Source organism: Grampus griseus, assembly GCF_964374135.1.
Source record: "Grampus griseus genome assembly, chromosome: 11".
Taxonomy (NCBI): Eukaryota; Metazoa; Chordata; class Mammalia; order Artiodactyla; family Delphinidae; genus Grampus; species Grampus griseus.
In genome coordinates this window covers 19,430,891-19,447,016 of record NC_139005.1, presented here as the reverse complement: position 1 = coordinate 19,447,016, position 16,126 = coordinate 19,430,891, and positions in this window count along the sequence as shown.

Genomic DNA, 16,126 nt, shown 5'->3' with positions numbered 1-16,126 from the left:
TTACTCCCCTTTCCATCACCTTCCTGAAATCCACTCTGCACAGGGTCGCTGGAGTGATGGTCTAGACCAGAGGGTAATTGAACCACGTCATTCTCTGCTTAAAACCCTCGCTTGGTTTCCCATAGTCTACAGGGTAAAGCCCAAGCTCCCTCGCGTGGCATCCGGGTCGTCTGGGACCTGGCCCTACCTGTGCTGCCTGCCCTTCTTACCCAGCTGTTTGCTGCTCTCTGATGACGTCACGGTGTTTGTCGAGTCAGAGTTCTTGCTTATGCTGTTTTCTTTGCCGGGTACATAACACCCCCAACTCATGGTTTTCTGCTCTGTATTACTTGGCTAAACTTAAAAAATTATTATGACTAATTTCAGATAATCACAGAAGGAGATGGAAACATACAAAAAGTTCCTATATTCAACATTAAGATTTTGACACTCTAGTTCATTTATACCCCCCTCCTCCCACTCCCCTTTTTTTGCAGAAGTATTTAAAAGTAAATCCAAGATACCATACAGTTTCGCCTGTACTTCAGTGTGCGTCTTCAGAAGTATGGACATTTTCATACATAACAACAGTGTTATTATTATGAAAGCTAACAAAATTGACAATAATTCCCTGGCATCACTTAGTAACCTGTGCATAATGAAAACTCCTAAGTTGTTGCAAAAAAATCTTTTTACAGCTAGATTGTTTGAATCATGATCCAAATAAATAATACATTGTTAAATTTGGTTAAGTTTCTAATTCTCTTTTAACTGAATACATTTCCCACCCCCGTGTTTTTTTTTTGTTTTTTTTTTTTCTCTTTTTGCGGTACGGGGGCCTCTCACTGTTGTGGCTTCTCCCGCTGCGGAGCACAGGCTCCGGACGCGCAGGCTCAGCGGCCATGGCTCACGGGCGCAGCCGCTCCGCGGCATGTGGGATCTTCCCATACCGGGGCACGAACCCGTAACCCCTGCCTCGGCAGGCGGACTCTCACCCACTGCGCCACCAGCGAAGCCCTACCCCCGTGTTTTATTAATGCTCTTTTCTTGTTGCAGAAACTAGGTCAGTGGTCATATAGAACGTTCCATATTCTGTATTTATTTACTTGTCTTCTTCTGGTGTTGTTTCTATATCCACTGTATTTCCTATCAATAGAAATTAGCTCTATCTTTTAGAATAAGATTGATCAGTGGGTTCAAGTGGTGACAGCCTCATCCCTCCCTTACCATCAATCATTGTGCAGCTAATGGTTTAATCCATTGATGATCACTGCTTGAATCAGTTATGTCATTAAGGATTGCAAAATGTTAATTGCATAATTCCATAATATCTTCCACATTTGCTGGCTGGAACTCTTCTATAAAGAAGAATTTTACTTCATCAACTAAGAACATTTGGTTACCCTGAAATGCGAGTTGTATAGGAGAGGACAGCAAGAATACTAGTTTTCATTTTGGTAACCGCGCTAAATCTTAATCATCCTTCAAGGCTCAGCTCAGGGGATTTCATTTGTACGTAGCCATTGTTAACCCTGCAGAGCCAAACTAAATGCTACTTCCTTCTTCCATGATATTCCATACTTATCTCTGCCGTTAGCTTTCTCACAGTATATTGAAAGTATTGCATTTTTAAACTGAAAATTCATTTCATTGTGGGTGATGTGGCCTAAAGCAATGCTACTGAAAGCAATTTGGTAGAACACACTCTACTCAAGTCATTTGTTCAGAATCATTATTGCATCTCGTTTTTCTCTGAGGCAGTTTTTGTAAACTTTTATACATCTTGGAGCATTTTTGTCTATTTCAGATTTTTTTAATTGTTTTTTCTTTTTAATTTGTTTGTCAACCAGCTGTGCTTATTACTTCATATATTTGTAATAGTTACAAGTTGAAAACAGTATAAATGTTTGAAAATGTGACATTGCTTAAATAACTTATAGGACCCCAAGCAGTGGAATAGTATACAGTCATTAAAAATAATTTTGCGAACATATAACTATCGGCATGTAAAGATTTTTATATTATGCAGTGACAGAAAAAGATTACAAAAATATGCTATGGTACCATGAATTTTTTTGGTCACACATAGAAGTGTTGTCATACTGTTACTATGTTGTTGTTATTGTTACACCATGAGGAAAACTTTCAAAGTCTATTCACAAGGCAAAAATAGCCCGGAATCAAATTACTCTCAAAATTCCCATAAATTCTCAAAAATGCAGGACGCTTATACCAGGAGGACCGGTCAGGAGGATGCACTGATTAGAGGAGTACTTAGACCCACATCTTCTACCTCCATAGCTTTGTATACAAGCCCTCTGGGTGGCCAGCAAGCAGGAGAGGTGAGTATATTCTGATGCTGCTCCTCTGACTGCATATAGGGGATTCAGAAGGACACACACTAGAGGGAGAATAGTGTTTCCCTGGGTGTGCTGGACTTTAGGTCCCGGATGGAAGGTGGAATAAGTTTTCTATATGAATAAACTGTAAATGGTTGTGGTCTAAAAAATACCATTAAGGCTAGACTTGGTATACTGTCTTAAAAAAAAATTATTATTTTTTTTGCGGTACGCGGGCCTCTCACTGTTGTGGCCTCTCCCGTTGCGGAGCACAGGCTCTGGACGCGCAGGCTCAGCGGCCATGGCACACAGGCCAGCCGCTCCGCGGCATGTCTGATCTTCCCGGACCGGAGCACGAACCCAGGTACCCTGCATCGGCAGGCAGACTCTCAACCACTGCGCCACCAGGGAAGCCCTTAAAAAATAATTACTAATAAAATTATATCTATGAAGAACTGTGGTCCATATTAAATGATAAAAATCATGATGAACTTGGTAAATGCTGTCCTTCCGAAGTGTACGCTTTTGTATTCTGTATATATCTTGAATAGGGGTTCTTAAACTAGAGTCATGGATGACTTTCCAGGGGTTTATGGATTCCATGAAATTGAGTGTAAAATTTTAGGTGAATGTACTTTTCTTCTGTGTGGAAAGAAATTAGATTCTTAAAGGTGTTCATTACTCAAAATAAGGCCCTTAGTTTTTGTGCCCAGAACTGGAATAAAACAGATTTCTGCTTATATGGAATTTCAGAAACATCTGTGTAACCTGAAATTTGATTAATAGGTCAGCCTTGTGCACGTAGTAAGATATGTTCTGATTCCTCATAACTTGCACTTACGGGGTGAGTCAGAAGTATATTTACTGTAAGAGTACCATCCCAGCAAACCCCAATTTTACATTCTTTCATTGGCACACGAAATAAGAGGTACAGATTTAGAAAATATATGTGTTTGCTGCTCGAAGTAATTAAACTACTTCAATTAACACTTCAGTTTTTTTTTTTTTTTCTTTACTAGTTCTGAGCTTTCCAGTGAGTAATAGCTAGCTCTTAGTGGCAGTGAGTCCAAGGCTCAGAACCCAGAAATCTGTGGACTGCAATGGGGTTTTTTAAGACAGAGAAAGAAGTGGGCAGCGCTCTTAGTGCTTCAGACTCACATTGAGTTAAATGAGTCATGTGTTGATACCATTCATTTACTCTAAAAGATAACATTAAGAAATTCCCCAAAGGGTGAGCTGTGACAAAGCGAGAGAGAGGCATGGACATATATACACTACCAAATGTAAGGTAGATAGCTAGTGGGAAGCTGCCGCATAGCACAGGGAGATCAGCTCGGTGCTTTGTGACCACCTGGAGGGTTCGGATAGGGAGGGTGGGAGGGAGGGAGACGCAAGAGGGAAGAGATATGGGAACATATGTATATGTATATAACTGATTCACTTTGTTATAAAGCAGAAACTAACACACCATTGTAAAGCAATTATACTCCAATAAAGGTGTTAAAAAAAAAAAGAATGACCTAAAAAATATATATATATATCCACAAATAGACAAATAAATGTCTCAAACACACACATATATGGATAAAATCAAATAGCAAAATGGTAACAATTGTTGAGTCTAGGTGGAGAAATATATCTTCCAATTTTTCTGTATGTTTTAAATTTTTCATAATAAAACTTTGAAAAAAGAAAAAAAAAAAAAAGAAATTCCCCAAACTGCTAAAGATAGTAGAGACTGAAGAATATCAGATGTGGAACCCAAATCCCCCAAATCAATCCCAGCTTGACTATTTTCCTTGGATGATTTCCTTAACTCCTCCACATCTCAGTCTCTTTATCTGTAATAATAGAACTAATCTCACAATGTTCTTTTGAGGATTAACTTAGTAAATACATATGAAATGCTTAGAACAAAGTGCAGTAATGTGTGCATCAGCCGTCCTGAGCAGAGTACTGGAAAGGGGTTGAGAAAAGAGAAGGTCGTAAATGGCTGTGAAGAGAGTGGTGTATGTTTGGAGGAGAAATTGCCCACCCTCTACTTGCTGTCCCCCAGCCTCACCTGCACACACACAGATACCCAGCCGTTGGCCTTCCAGGTATGGGAGTGGTGAAAGCTTAGTCTTAATGACATAAGCTATTAGGACAGTGTTTTACATAAAGTTGATGGACTCATGGTATATATGTGTTTGAGAAGTTGTATAATAATTGCCTATAAAATAAAGGAAAAAAATTGCTTTTTGACCCACTTGGCTGGTTGGTTGCCTTGACGAACTTATCTGTGTAACAGTGGTGGGACACTCTGAATAGTTTCTTGTTTTCAGAGCACCTGTTTTCTCTGGGTGTGTTTACAAAGTTCTTATGGTTAGATTTATCTACCTTATGGCTAAATATGGACATATTCAAAAGAAGGTCCATGCTAAAAGCATGACACATACTGACTTCTTATTTTTTTCAATTGTAACATAATTCAATAACATCTCAAGAAACTACCATCTTATTTTTAATTTCTGTGACATCTGTTCTCTTATATTGACCGCATTCCTCCAGCAAGCTTCCACTTCACTGCCTCTTTTGTTTCTGTGGCTTCTTTCCTTTTTCCAGATAAAACTGAAGGTTTTTTACATTGCAACTTTCAGTTCAAGCCTTATACTGATATTATACAGGTATTGTTTTAATTTAGCAGTTTAAGCCACTGTTTCTGAAGCTTCAGAATAAAAAAAAAATCAACAACAACAAACAGGGCACAATAAGCCTTCCTTGTCTTTTCCAGATTTAGGCATAGATTTACAAACATGGTCAGATCTCAGAACTGTTTTACTAGTGCTACAAGTAAATCCTAAAGTCTCCCACAATGATTCTGGTTTTTAGTCTCTCCTTATCTGTATCACCTCCTCTCTCTGCACAATTTGCAAACCCCAGGATTGAGAGGTAATACTTTAAATAGTTTTGATCTTGTTTTTCTCACCTGCACCTCATCTTATCTTAGATGCAGCATGAAAAAAAAAAAAAAAAAAAAAGTGAGAGCAGCCAGAGTGGTTGGAAATAGTGTAATTGCGCCTTGTTTGGATTAGCTCGAGGCTCAGTTTGCTGGGCTTTTTAATCCACTCACCAAGGTAGATATGAACTCAAAGGAGACCAGGTTTTGTTTAAAAGAAGGAGAAAACTAGAGCTGGAGTTCATACCATTAGCTATCATGAGCAGAAAGGAGGCAGGCTAGGTTCTATTTGAACGTTTATGCGTACTATTTATTTAGTTAGTTCTCTACTATTTTTGCATTGGACACCATTTTGGAAACATGGTAGATATTTTGAAAATAAGGTACAGATGCTTTAAATTTTAGGTTTGTCATGAAAGAGGCATGTTTTTTTGGCCACTGGGAGCACTTTAGGTTGACTCCTATGTCCTCTCGAGATGCTCATGTCCTTTTTCTAGCACTTTCTCATCTTCTGGCACCACAAGATGTCCCAGCCTCATCTTATATTTTCCCTGCCACCTCACTGGAGTCTGCTACTTCAAAGCATCTCCTTACTTGTAGCTAAATACCATTGAATAATGGTATTTAGAAACTAAGATCTTGCCCCATGAATTTATGAAAAAGACCTTTGCTTTTTATCTTATTATTATTATTATTTTTTTGCCATACGTGGGCCTCTCACTGTTGTGGCCTCTCCCGCTGTAGAGCACAGGCTCCGGACGCGCAGGCTCAGCGGCCATGGCTCACGGGCTCAACCGCTCCGCGGCATGTGGGATCCTCCCGGACCGGGGCACGAACCCGCATCCCCTGCATTGGCAGGCGGACTCTCAAACACTGCGCCACCAGGGAAGCCCTATCTTATTTTTTAAAACTATTTATTTTATATTGGAGCACAGTTGATTAACAATGTTGTGTTAGTTTCAGGTGTACAGGAAAGTGATTCAGTTATACATATGCATGTATCTATTCTTTTCCAGATTCTTTTCTCATTTAGGTTGTTATATAATATTGAGCAGAGTTCCTGTGCTATACAGGAACTTGTTGGTTATCCATTTTAAATGTAGCAGTGTGTACACATCAATCCCAAACTCCCTAACTATCCCTCCCCCGCTTACCCCCTGAAGACCTGTGCTTTTTAAGAGGTTATAGAAAAAGAAAGAAATAGTAAATAAATAAATCAGAATATTTAGAGGCGTGTAACTGCAACCAAGAAGGCTGTTTCCAAGTATTAGGTCTCGGGAGCTTGTAGAAGGTACAGCATTCTTTTCAGGATGTGAAGACATTGGAAAGCATTGCATCTGTATCTTTTCCTGAGATGACCTAGAAGCATTTGTAATAATCTTTACTTTTTACAAACGATCTGTTTTCTTTCTTTTTTTCTTTCTGTCTATTATATCGACTATAAATTATACTGTGCCGGTGAGGAAATGTATTTGTTTTTCACTACTACTTCAAAGTAAGGAACATGGAACAAAAGCAAAAGCAAAATGTAATCTATTAAAATGAACACTTATGTTAAAAAGTCTTGTCTATGCTGGTTTGGGTTGTGGGAATCTACACCTTGTTCATGTTATTGTTCCCTGCACTGGGTCTTCCCAAGTACACAAAGGCATATCTTGCCCCTATCCTGGCCCCTCATAAGTAAGTGGGCATCTTTGTGGAAAATAATGCAGACTCAACAAGATCACAGCCTTAGTGCTAAAACTGATCTTAATGAGGTACTGTGTATGAATTAATTAAATTAGTTTGCCCCTCATGTGGCAAGCTCTGTTTAGTGTTTGTCTGGTTGACTAATTTATGAGGATAAAATTATGGTACAGTCTCTGCCTTGCTTGTTTTCATCAAAGAGATGGGCTAATTTGTAATGAAACTTTATCAATCAGATCATGCAGTTGGTCCACCCTCCCAGCTCTGACTAATGAATTAAGGCTGTTTGCGTTCTTCCACAGAGGGCACATCCTGGTGCAGCGGAGCGGGGAGGGTGCGTTGGCTATAGATTGATTATAAGATGGATGGTTTCTTTTCTAGCAAATAGATAACAAACTCCCCTGTTTTCTGTTTCTTGGCATGTTTATGGCTTTATGATTATCTTTCTTCTTGCAGGGTATGAATTTAAAGTGGAAAGTGTGCAGAAGTGCTGGTTTATATTTGTTTGGCAGAAACCAAAAGTTGTACATTTCATATTGGAACCACAGTAGCTAAGAACTCTCAACAATGGGAGAAGGAATAATAGTACAACTGGCAGAGAAATGGAGAGTTTTGAAAGGCGATATTCTTCAATGTTGGGAAAGTAATGAAAGGTCAAAATGAAGCTCAATAGAAAAGCCATTATGAAAGGAAGGGGGAGAATTTGGCTTTTATGTTGCTGTCAGGATTTGGGATTTGTTTTCTTTTTATTCTGACAAAACTCTTTTGGGGTGTGTTTTTTTCTCTTCAATTCAAACAGTTTATACAAGTGTTATTTTAAACTTCCTTGTGTTTACATCATCATGTCTTTTGAAAAGAAACTATTTTTCAATTTTGTTATCTGGGAATTTTTAAGACAGAGCCACTGTTTGTAAGACCTACATACTCTCACATGTATGCGTTAATGTGAATATTTTTATTTTCCCTGCCTGACTGAGAAATAAATAAGCGTAATTCAAGAATACTTTGTAAAGGATTCCATTAAAAGTCTGTACTGATTTCAATGTATTTATACAATTATTTTGAAAATTTATACTACTTCCCAGTAATGGATTAGTTCATTTATGAAACGCTTGCCACATAAAGATATTTTACAAATACAAAAATGACATGAAGCTCCATGTCAGACAGCAAGTCAGTGGCAGGAGTGGATTTAGGATTCCGAGTTCTGACTTCTGTCCTGTCATCAGGCTACTAATCTGCTTGATTTTCTGAAAGAATTTGAGGCCCGAGGAAAGAAGATGCCAGAAATGCATTTCCAAAGAGATGAGTCATTTTGGGTGGTTTGATATAATAAAATCTGTGTTTATTTTGCAAAAGGCTTTTGAACAGATATTAGAGAAACAAATTTCATCATTATGTTCAACTTTATACTTTATAACATTGTACTTTCTGTTCCAATAGTTAAGAGCACTAAGTTCATAGCTCCTCTCTTCCTGTTCTCTCATGAGAGTTTTCTATTTAAAAAAAAAAAAAGCAGAGGTTTTTAGTGTTTTATCAGAATGACTTAAAATATTATTAGTGTCCTTTGACTGGACTATTAAATCAGCCTTTCATCTTCCTAGGGCTATGCTATGTTTTGCCTTCCTTGCTAAGAAACTTTCTGTGGCTCCCCACTACCTACAGAATTCTTCCTTCAGACACTGAACACCCTCCATGATGTTAACTCAATCTCCTTTTCCTGTGTTTGGATGTATACCATCCAACGTAGACTATTCCGTCTTTCGTGAATGTGCTCTAGATTTCTCTCCTGATATATTTGTTCATGTTATTGAGCAAATAACCTTTCCTTGCAGTGTCCATAACACCCATCTTTGCTGAGTTGCCACATCTCTTTTGAAGTGCATATCTTATGCTATTGACTTTGTGAAACCTTTCCTGTCCAGGAGGTGCAAGAACAAGGCTCCTGGTGTCAGGAAGCTTGCCTTCTGGTTGAGGATGGGGATACAGACCCTAAGCAAGAAAATAAAATTTAAAAATACTTAAATCCTAATGGTAATGCATGCTGTGAATACAGTTAGATAATTGTGATAGAACTATACTTGGGGGTGGGGGTGGGGAGGAAAGTATAGGCCAGATTAGATTGCGTGGTTCAGGGTGGGCCTCTTTGAGAGAATGTGCATTAGACTGTGACTTGAATGCAAAGAAGGAACCAGCCATGGGAAGATCTAGGAGAAGAGGGGAGAGGCAGAAAGGTCCTGAGACAGGAGAGATCTTGGTGAGTTACCAGAATAAGAGGAAGGTCAAGTATCTGCAGCATCCTGAGAAAGGGGGTAATAGTAAGAGATACTCTTGGAGAGGTGGTGAGAGACCGCTTCGTGTAGGGATTTGTGAACCAGCATGTTCAGTGTGTGTTGATTTTAAGCTCTTGGTAAAGATTTAGGCAGAAGAGTGTAGTGATCTGATTCTTTGCAATTCATTTTAATTATTTGTACAGCCCTTTTCCGTAGTGGATTATAAACTCTTTGGGTAGGAATTATGTATTAGTCAATTTTGTTCATAAATAAGAGGCAGTCAGTAAATACTGGTCAAAATGTTGAGTGAATGAAGCTTGGGGGGATTCTGAGAAATTATTTTTGTAGGTGTTTGGAATTAATATTTTACTGAAGCACGGAGAATCAGGATCATACCTGGCTCTTCACTGGTGGCCATGCTCATGATCCTTTGAGGAAGGAAGAGGTGGAAAGAGCATAGACTAATATGATAGGGGCAGTGCAGCGAGAGGGCTAAAAGTGGGAATTTGGGAGTCAGATTTTCTGAGTAGGAGTCCCAGCTCTATCACCAACTTGCTGGATCTTCGGAAAGTTACTTTATCTCTGTTTCTGTACCAGTAAAATGGATAATAACATTAGTTACCTGATTAGTCTGTCGCGAGTCTCAACTGAAATCATCCACCTAAAACACTGAGAATGATGCCTGGCATTTGACAAAGACCCAATAAATAAATCCGCCAGATGTTAGGACAAAGGCTCTCCACAGTGTATACTGCTGGAAGGCTCTTGTTGAAATTCTTCCAAGCTTTCAAACCAATCCTGAACCTCCTTGCCCACTTTATCTGGAATTTTAGGATGATTCTGTTGGTAGTTAAGAAGGTAAAACAGAGGAACTTTGTTTTTAAAAAGTAAACAGACTCAAATGAAGACTTCTACTTTTTTTTTCCCTGTGGCAGCTGAGAAACTTCTTCAACAAATAATATTTTGGAGAGAGATATTATAGCCATTTGGTAAACAGTAGTGATCTAAATACGTCTTGTTAGTTTTCTTTTATAGTTGATTCAACTATAAAATTGTATGAGAAACTATACCCTGGCTTTAGCTCTGATGATACCATGTTCTATAACTCCTATGATTATATAGGTTTATAGATAAAGCCTGCAGTGGCTTCATAGCACTATCTTCGGTGTCTCTGCTAAAGGACTGTGTTATAGGTGAGATCATTTTCTAACAGCTTCCTCTCGTATGAAGTCCAGGAGAGCTCTGTGTCATAACAAATTCCATGCTTAGTGGCGCTTCTCAAAACCACAAATAGTGGAGAGATGAGCTTTTTTACCTTGGGAAGAAGCCAGTAGAACTTCTATATCCATAAAGAGTAAGGTGTAAAGTAATAAATTCAGTCTATGTTCTTTAACCAAATTATGTTTTAGAAGTTTGATATTTCGGGCAAGCTAGATTATATCACCACATTTGGGGGGGCTCTTTTATTCTCATTAATCCACTGAAATTTTGGATTGGAAAACAATAAACTAATGGTGGAATTCAGACTGGAGCTCTTTGAGGGTGTGGTTTATTGTTCCTTTTCCAACTCTTAAATAATTCTGAACATTTTAACCAGCCAAATACAAAAATCCCTCAAGGCTTTTCGCACAGTTGTTTTCTTTCTCTTCTGCTACTCCCAGTAACATTACATAAGTTACCTGGAACTTGGAAGCTTTGTACACTGAGCCAGACAGTCAGAATTCCTGGAATCTTCATTTCCTCAAACATAAGGGTGAAGCTGGATAATTTTTGGATGATAAGGAAGGATCTGGGAGCAGTGTTAAAAATGAATGCTACTTTTTCTAATTTTTGTTCTTTTCCATATAGTCAAAGCCAAAAAGGACAGAGGCAAGCCATGTCTCCGAGGATTTGTAGCGCCATTTGGCTTTTCTCAAAAAGTTTGGGTAAACTCTAACCTCTCTATGTTTAGGCATCACTCTTTATAGGTATTTTTGCTTGTGCAGGAGTTGTTTGAAAATGAACAAAAGTTGCAGTTATTAAGATGCTGGAATTCTACCTTCACCACTCCCCTCCTAAAACACACTTTTTGGATCAAGGAGTATGGACACTACTGTTCTTCAACTTCAGCACTGTTTGGTTATGAGATTAGACTGTTTCAAGTTTGTTTTCCCTTGAATAGCTTAGATCTTTGTGGCCTGTTTTACTGAATTTATTGTCATAGAATAAATTATGGGATTCACTTCATGTTTAATTCTCAAATATAGTTTAAAAACCTGGAGTGATTTGTAACCCTTAGAAATTATCCAGAGTCCAATCCCACCTTTGGCTTTGCCAGGAAAGGACTCTCTCACAACGTTGCTCTAGATGTAGGTTTGCGTTCTTTGCTCTCCCACACACCCACCCCCCAACCCTATGGTTGTTTTGATTTTTATTCTCAAATCTACACCTTCTCTGGTTACACTCATTAATATCATTAATAAGTAGTTATTCATAAGCGGTACAGTTTTGGATGTTAGTGTATCATGAGATATACTTCACAACTTTAAACATTTTCTTTAATCAGATTCTTGAAGCTAAACTAGAAATGACTTGTATCTTTTTGATGCTGTTGTCCTGGAAGTCAACCTCGAAGTAACCATTGGTCTCAAATATTCACTCAAACTGAAAAGAAACCAGCATCCAGATTCATTATTAAAACCAGGTTAAATTCTCTGGAATTAACTTCCCGAGGGTGGTTTTGTGAATTATCTTTTCCATATAATATTCCTAGTGTTTTAACTACCTTTTGGACTCATTTATAGTTGTAAGTGGAGGAAGGAAAAAAAATAAGAACAAGAGGGTTTTGGATAATCCCTTCAGGTCTTCTGATTCTGTACCTAGTTATACTGGCTTTCCTTGATTAGACTAAGTTCCCACTACACTGGGTTCTGCTTTATTCGTACTGGGTCCACATTCTAGTGCAGTGCCCACAGCAGACACCCAGTAGATAGTCACTGAATGACTAAGTCACTCTGATACTTTTTTAGTTGTAGCCAAATTGAACAAGAACTAAATTTCACTGTTTCCTGAGTAAATGTCAGATTATAAATAGATATCTCTATTTGACAATGGTACATTGAAAACAAGGTGGACTATGGCAATTTTATAACAAAAGTGGCTATCGATGGTAGATTAGCAGTGAGTATTTGAAGTTGCCATGCTATCATGGTATCAGAATAAAATTACTTTTTAAGACAAAGATGACATAATATGCAATAATCAGATCCAAAATTAATAGGCCACCAGTCATGTATCTTTGGAGGTAGACTCGTTGAATTCTGTAAATAATAAATTCTGTACTTAATTCTATAAGCAATACTGTTTTATTGTTTGGTATTTGTTTTCATTACACTGATACTGATGGAAAGACTGATCAGTTTTCTTTTATGCTACCATGGCTATTTAATTTTATTTAGCATTTATGTTTTATATGAAATTGTGGTACATTGGAACTGCCTCACCAGAGACTCCTGTTATTCTTAGAATGCTATGCATTACACTATAAAACACACCATTAAGATAAGAAAGTTCTTTTCTTGAAAGCACATCATCCCCAGGTATGAGTTAAAGTGAGAGGTTGAAGTTGGGAGAGTTGGATCCTCATTTGAATTTGGTCACTTACTTATGGTGTGACTTCAGGTAAGTTTTATAACCTTTCTGTGTCTTTGTTTTATCCATAAACTCTGCTAATAATAATCTATGCTGTCTGTCTCACACAGTTGTTGTGACGATAAAATGAAACGATAAATGTAAAGCACTTTGAAACTTTCAAAGGTATTATTATCTGCTGTCATTTTTATTGGATGGTCTGGATTAGAAAACATATTCCAGTTTCTTGCTTGGCAACTGACCTACAGGGAGCAGTAAACCCATCAGGTCCTACAATTATCTTGCCTTTATATATTTCATAAGTGCAAGAGGAGCTATGTCCATATTTTTTATTACCCTGCGTAGTGCTATCTGCTGGAGGGGGAAGAAGGGAATGGAGTGACTTTCCTACCCAGTCATTCCATGTATACGTTCTACACACATCAGTATGATTTACCCAAACATTTTATCTCTTCTTAAAGCATGAAAACCTTGAAGTTTTTTTCACTGTAGGCAAGGAATCTCAATAGATATCATTATTTCTAAAGAGCTTGTGTCAATTTTTTCAGTTCTTTCACACCACCCAATACATTCTACAAATGAAGTTATCAATTGATACAAGTACTTCTGCATTTAAAGAGGACTCAGTTGCATCATTACTGACACTGACTTTTAGAAAACACACTTTTTATTTTAGAAGAGTTTTAGATTAACAGAAAAGTTACAGTATAAAGAGTTCCCATATACCACCCCTGCTCTGGTTTCCTCTATCATTAACATCTTACGTTAGCGTGGCACATTAATTACATTACAATTAATGAACCCGTATTGATACATTATTATTAACTAAAGTCCATACTTTATTCCCACTTCTTAATTTTTCTGTAGTATCTTTTTTTCCTCTGTTCCAGGACTCTATCCAGGATACCACATTACATCTCTTTAGGTGTCTCTTGACTGTAACTGTTTGTTAGACTTTCCTTGTTTTTGATGATTTTGACAAGTTTGAGTACCACTGACACTGACTTTTAGCCAGAGATTTCAAGCTTACTCATTAGAAGAAAATAAGAGAGCCACTCCCAACCCACAGACAAAACCCCATAGTGTGAAGAAGGATATGATTTATTGGGAACTATAGGATAGGCAAGGCTCACGAAGTCCAAGCAAGTATATAACAAAGATGGGATTCCTTCGGGAAACCATGCCCTTTTGACAAACCACCTTGTAAAGTAGGTATTGGGATTGAACACCAGGAAAGACCATGTTATATTGTCAGTTGTGCCCACGACAATGAAAATAGTTTACTTAATGAAGCGAAGGAAGGAAAGAAGTCATCAGAAGGCTTGAATAGTGTTCATATATATTTGAATTTTCTTATTTCAGTGTATTCTTTCTTAAAAAATTTTAATACCCACAGAAAACTTCATATCTTAAACTTAACATCTGAGACCTTGTATATAGCAATAAATCTAAACCATTTTACAGTCCATTCTTTTGTAAAAGGGCAATTTTCATCAGAAGTATCAAGAACAAAATACATAAGTATCACTTGTAGAGTCCAAGAAGCGATTCAGTTATGGTAACGTTGTATAGCATCACTTGCCAATGACAAGATGGCCTTAAGTGTTTATTATAACCCCGAACCTCTGTTTCTATTAATACTTGAGGGGATTGAATCATTGACTTTTCAAAGCAACTTTACCAAAGTCTATGAAATGATTACTTTTTATAATTTCAGGATTATTACTGGTCTTGTACCTTGTGGGCTAGAATCTGTCCTTCACTTTTTTGCATTTGTCTAGTTTTACTAAACGCCCTGAGATAGATGTACCACAGTATGCAATGTATTTTGATTTGGGCAAGATATTTCCTATGGGGAAAAATGTTACAATCTTTGCTTCACACCAAAAAGAGTGAGACTTTTCAGGGACTTTTAAATCAGGGGGAATGAGACCGAGCAATCAATCAGAAGGCATTTGTGTCCTTTATTACCTGACTTTTAGTTGGTTACCAAAATCAACAGCTATTTCAGTGGTTGAGTTTTCATTGGTACTACATTTGGACTTTGAATTGTGAAACCTTTTTTAACCAGTCTGAAATGTTTGAATCTAACAGGCTAATAGGAAGGGGAGACAGATGGTAGTTCTTCCTTCCTCTTTTGATTAGTTTGAGCTTAAGAATTTCATTATGACCAAGAATTTGGTGAGTATGTGTATCTGCTTGTAGTTCTTGCTTTAACCAAAGCTGTTTATACTTCATTGCCGCAAAACAACTAAATGGAGTGAAGATGTTGGGTTCCTAATTCGGCAAATGCATTTCAACGTGTAGTGACTTGTTGGCTCATAATTTACCCTAAAATTTTTTTTACTAGGAGCGTGAAACAGCAAATCTCTATAATGTGAAAGGCAAAGCATTCTCTTAGGCCATGAGGGAAAACAGTGCAAAGAAGGTAGATGGAGATCCGTTACTTACTTACATACTTTTAGAGTGAGTGTTAATGCACTGGACAGCCCTGGATTTGAAATGTGATCCCAGTGTTTATCGTAATGGATGTTTGTCCTACATCCATTTCTTTGTCCCTTCATCTGTCCTTTATCCCCTTGTTCTCCTATATTGGTCAGTTTAGTATGCCTTGGTTATTACTGGACTTCAAAGGACTTCTGTGCATCTTCTCTTTTAAAACTTCGATTCAAATATTATTTCTAACTTTTGTAACCCCGAATTTATCATTTTTCATTGCCTGAAAAAATTTTTTTTAACCAAACATCAGCATGTGACTCTAGTGAGCATTACTTTGGTGATGAGTGTGGGAGGGATGTTCAGGACACCCATGATTGGTATAATAAAGGAGGTTAAAATACTCTGGCAAGGGCTACCTAGGAAGAGGAGACTCTTGAACACTTCCCAGAAAGCCTTTTAGGTGCTGCCACAGGCTGGAAAAATGTCCATGTAAGGGCCCGATTCAAGTCAGAGCTACAGATCAGTTGCCGTGGGTTTTACCACAAATGTAAATCAGAGAACCCACCACACAGAGTCATCTGTAATTTCCCCATTAACTAGTCCCTTCACTCCAAGTGCACACAAGCCAGCATGAATGGCTACCACCCAGGCAGCAACCCTGGCATGAAGAGAAAAAGAAAGAGATGTTCGGTTTTTGTGTGTCAGTTTGTTTGTCGATCTTGGTTGGCTTTGGGATGAAAAGAAGAAGCGTGAGCTTGTCTTCCCCTTATTTTGAATGGGGCAGCTTCTTTTGGTTTTTGTTATTTTAAAAATCTTTTTTGAGGGAGTGATGTCATTTTTAG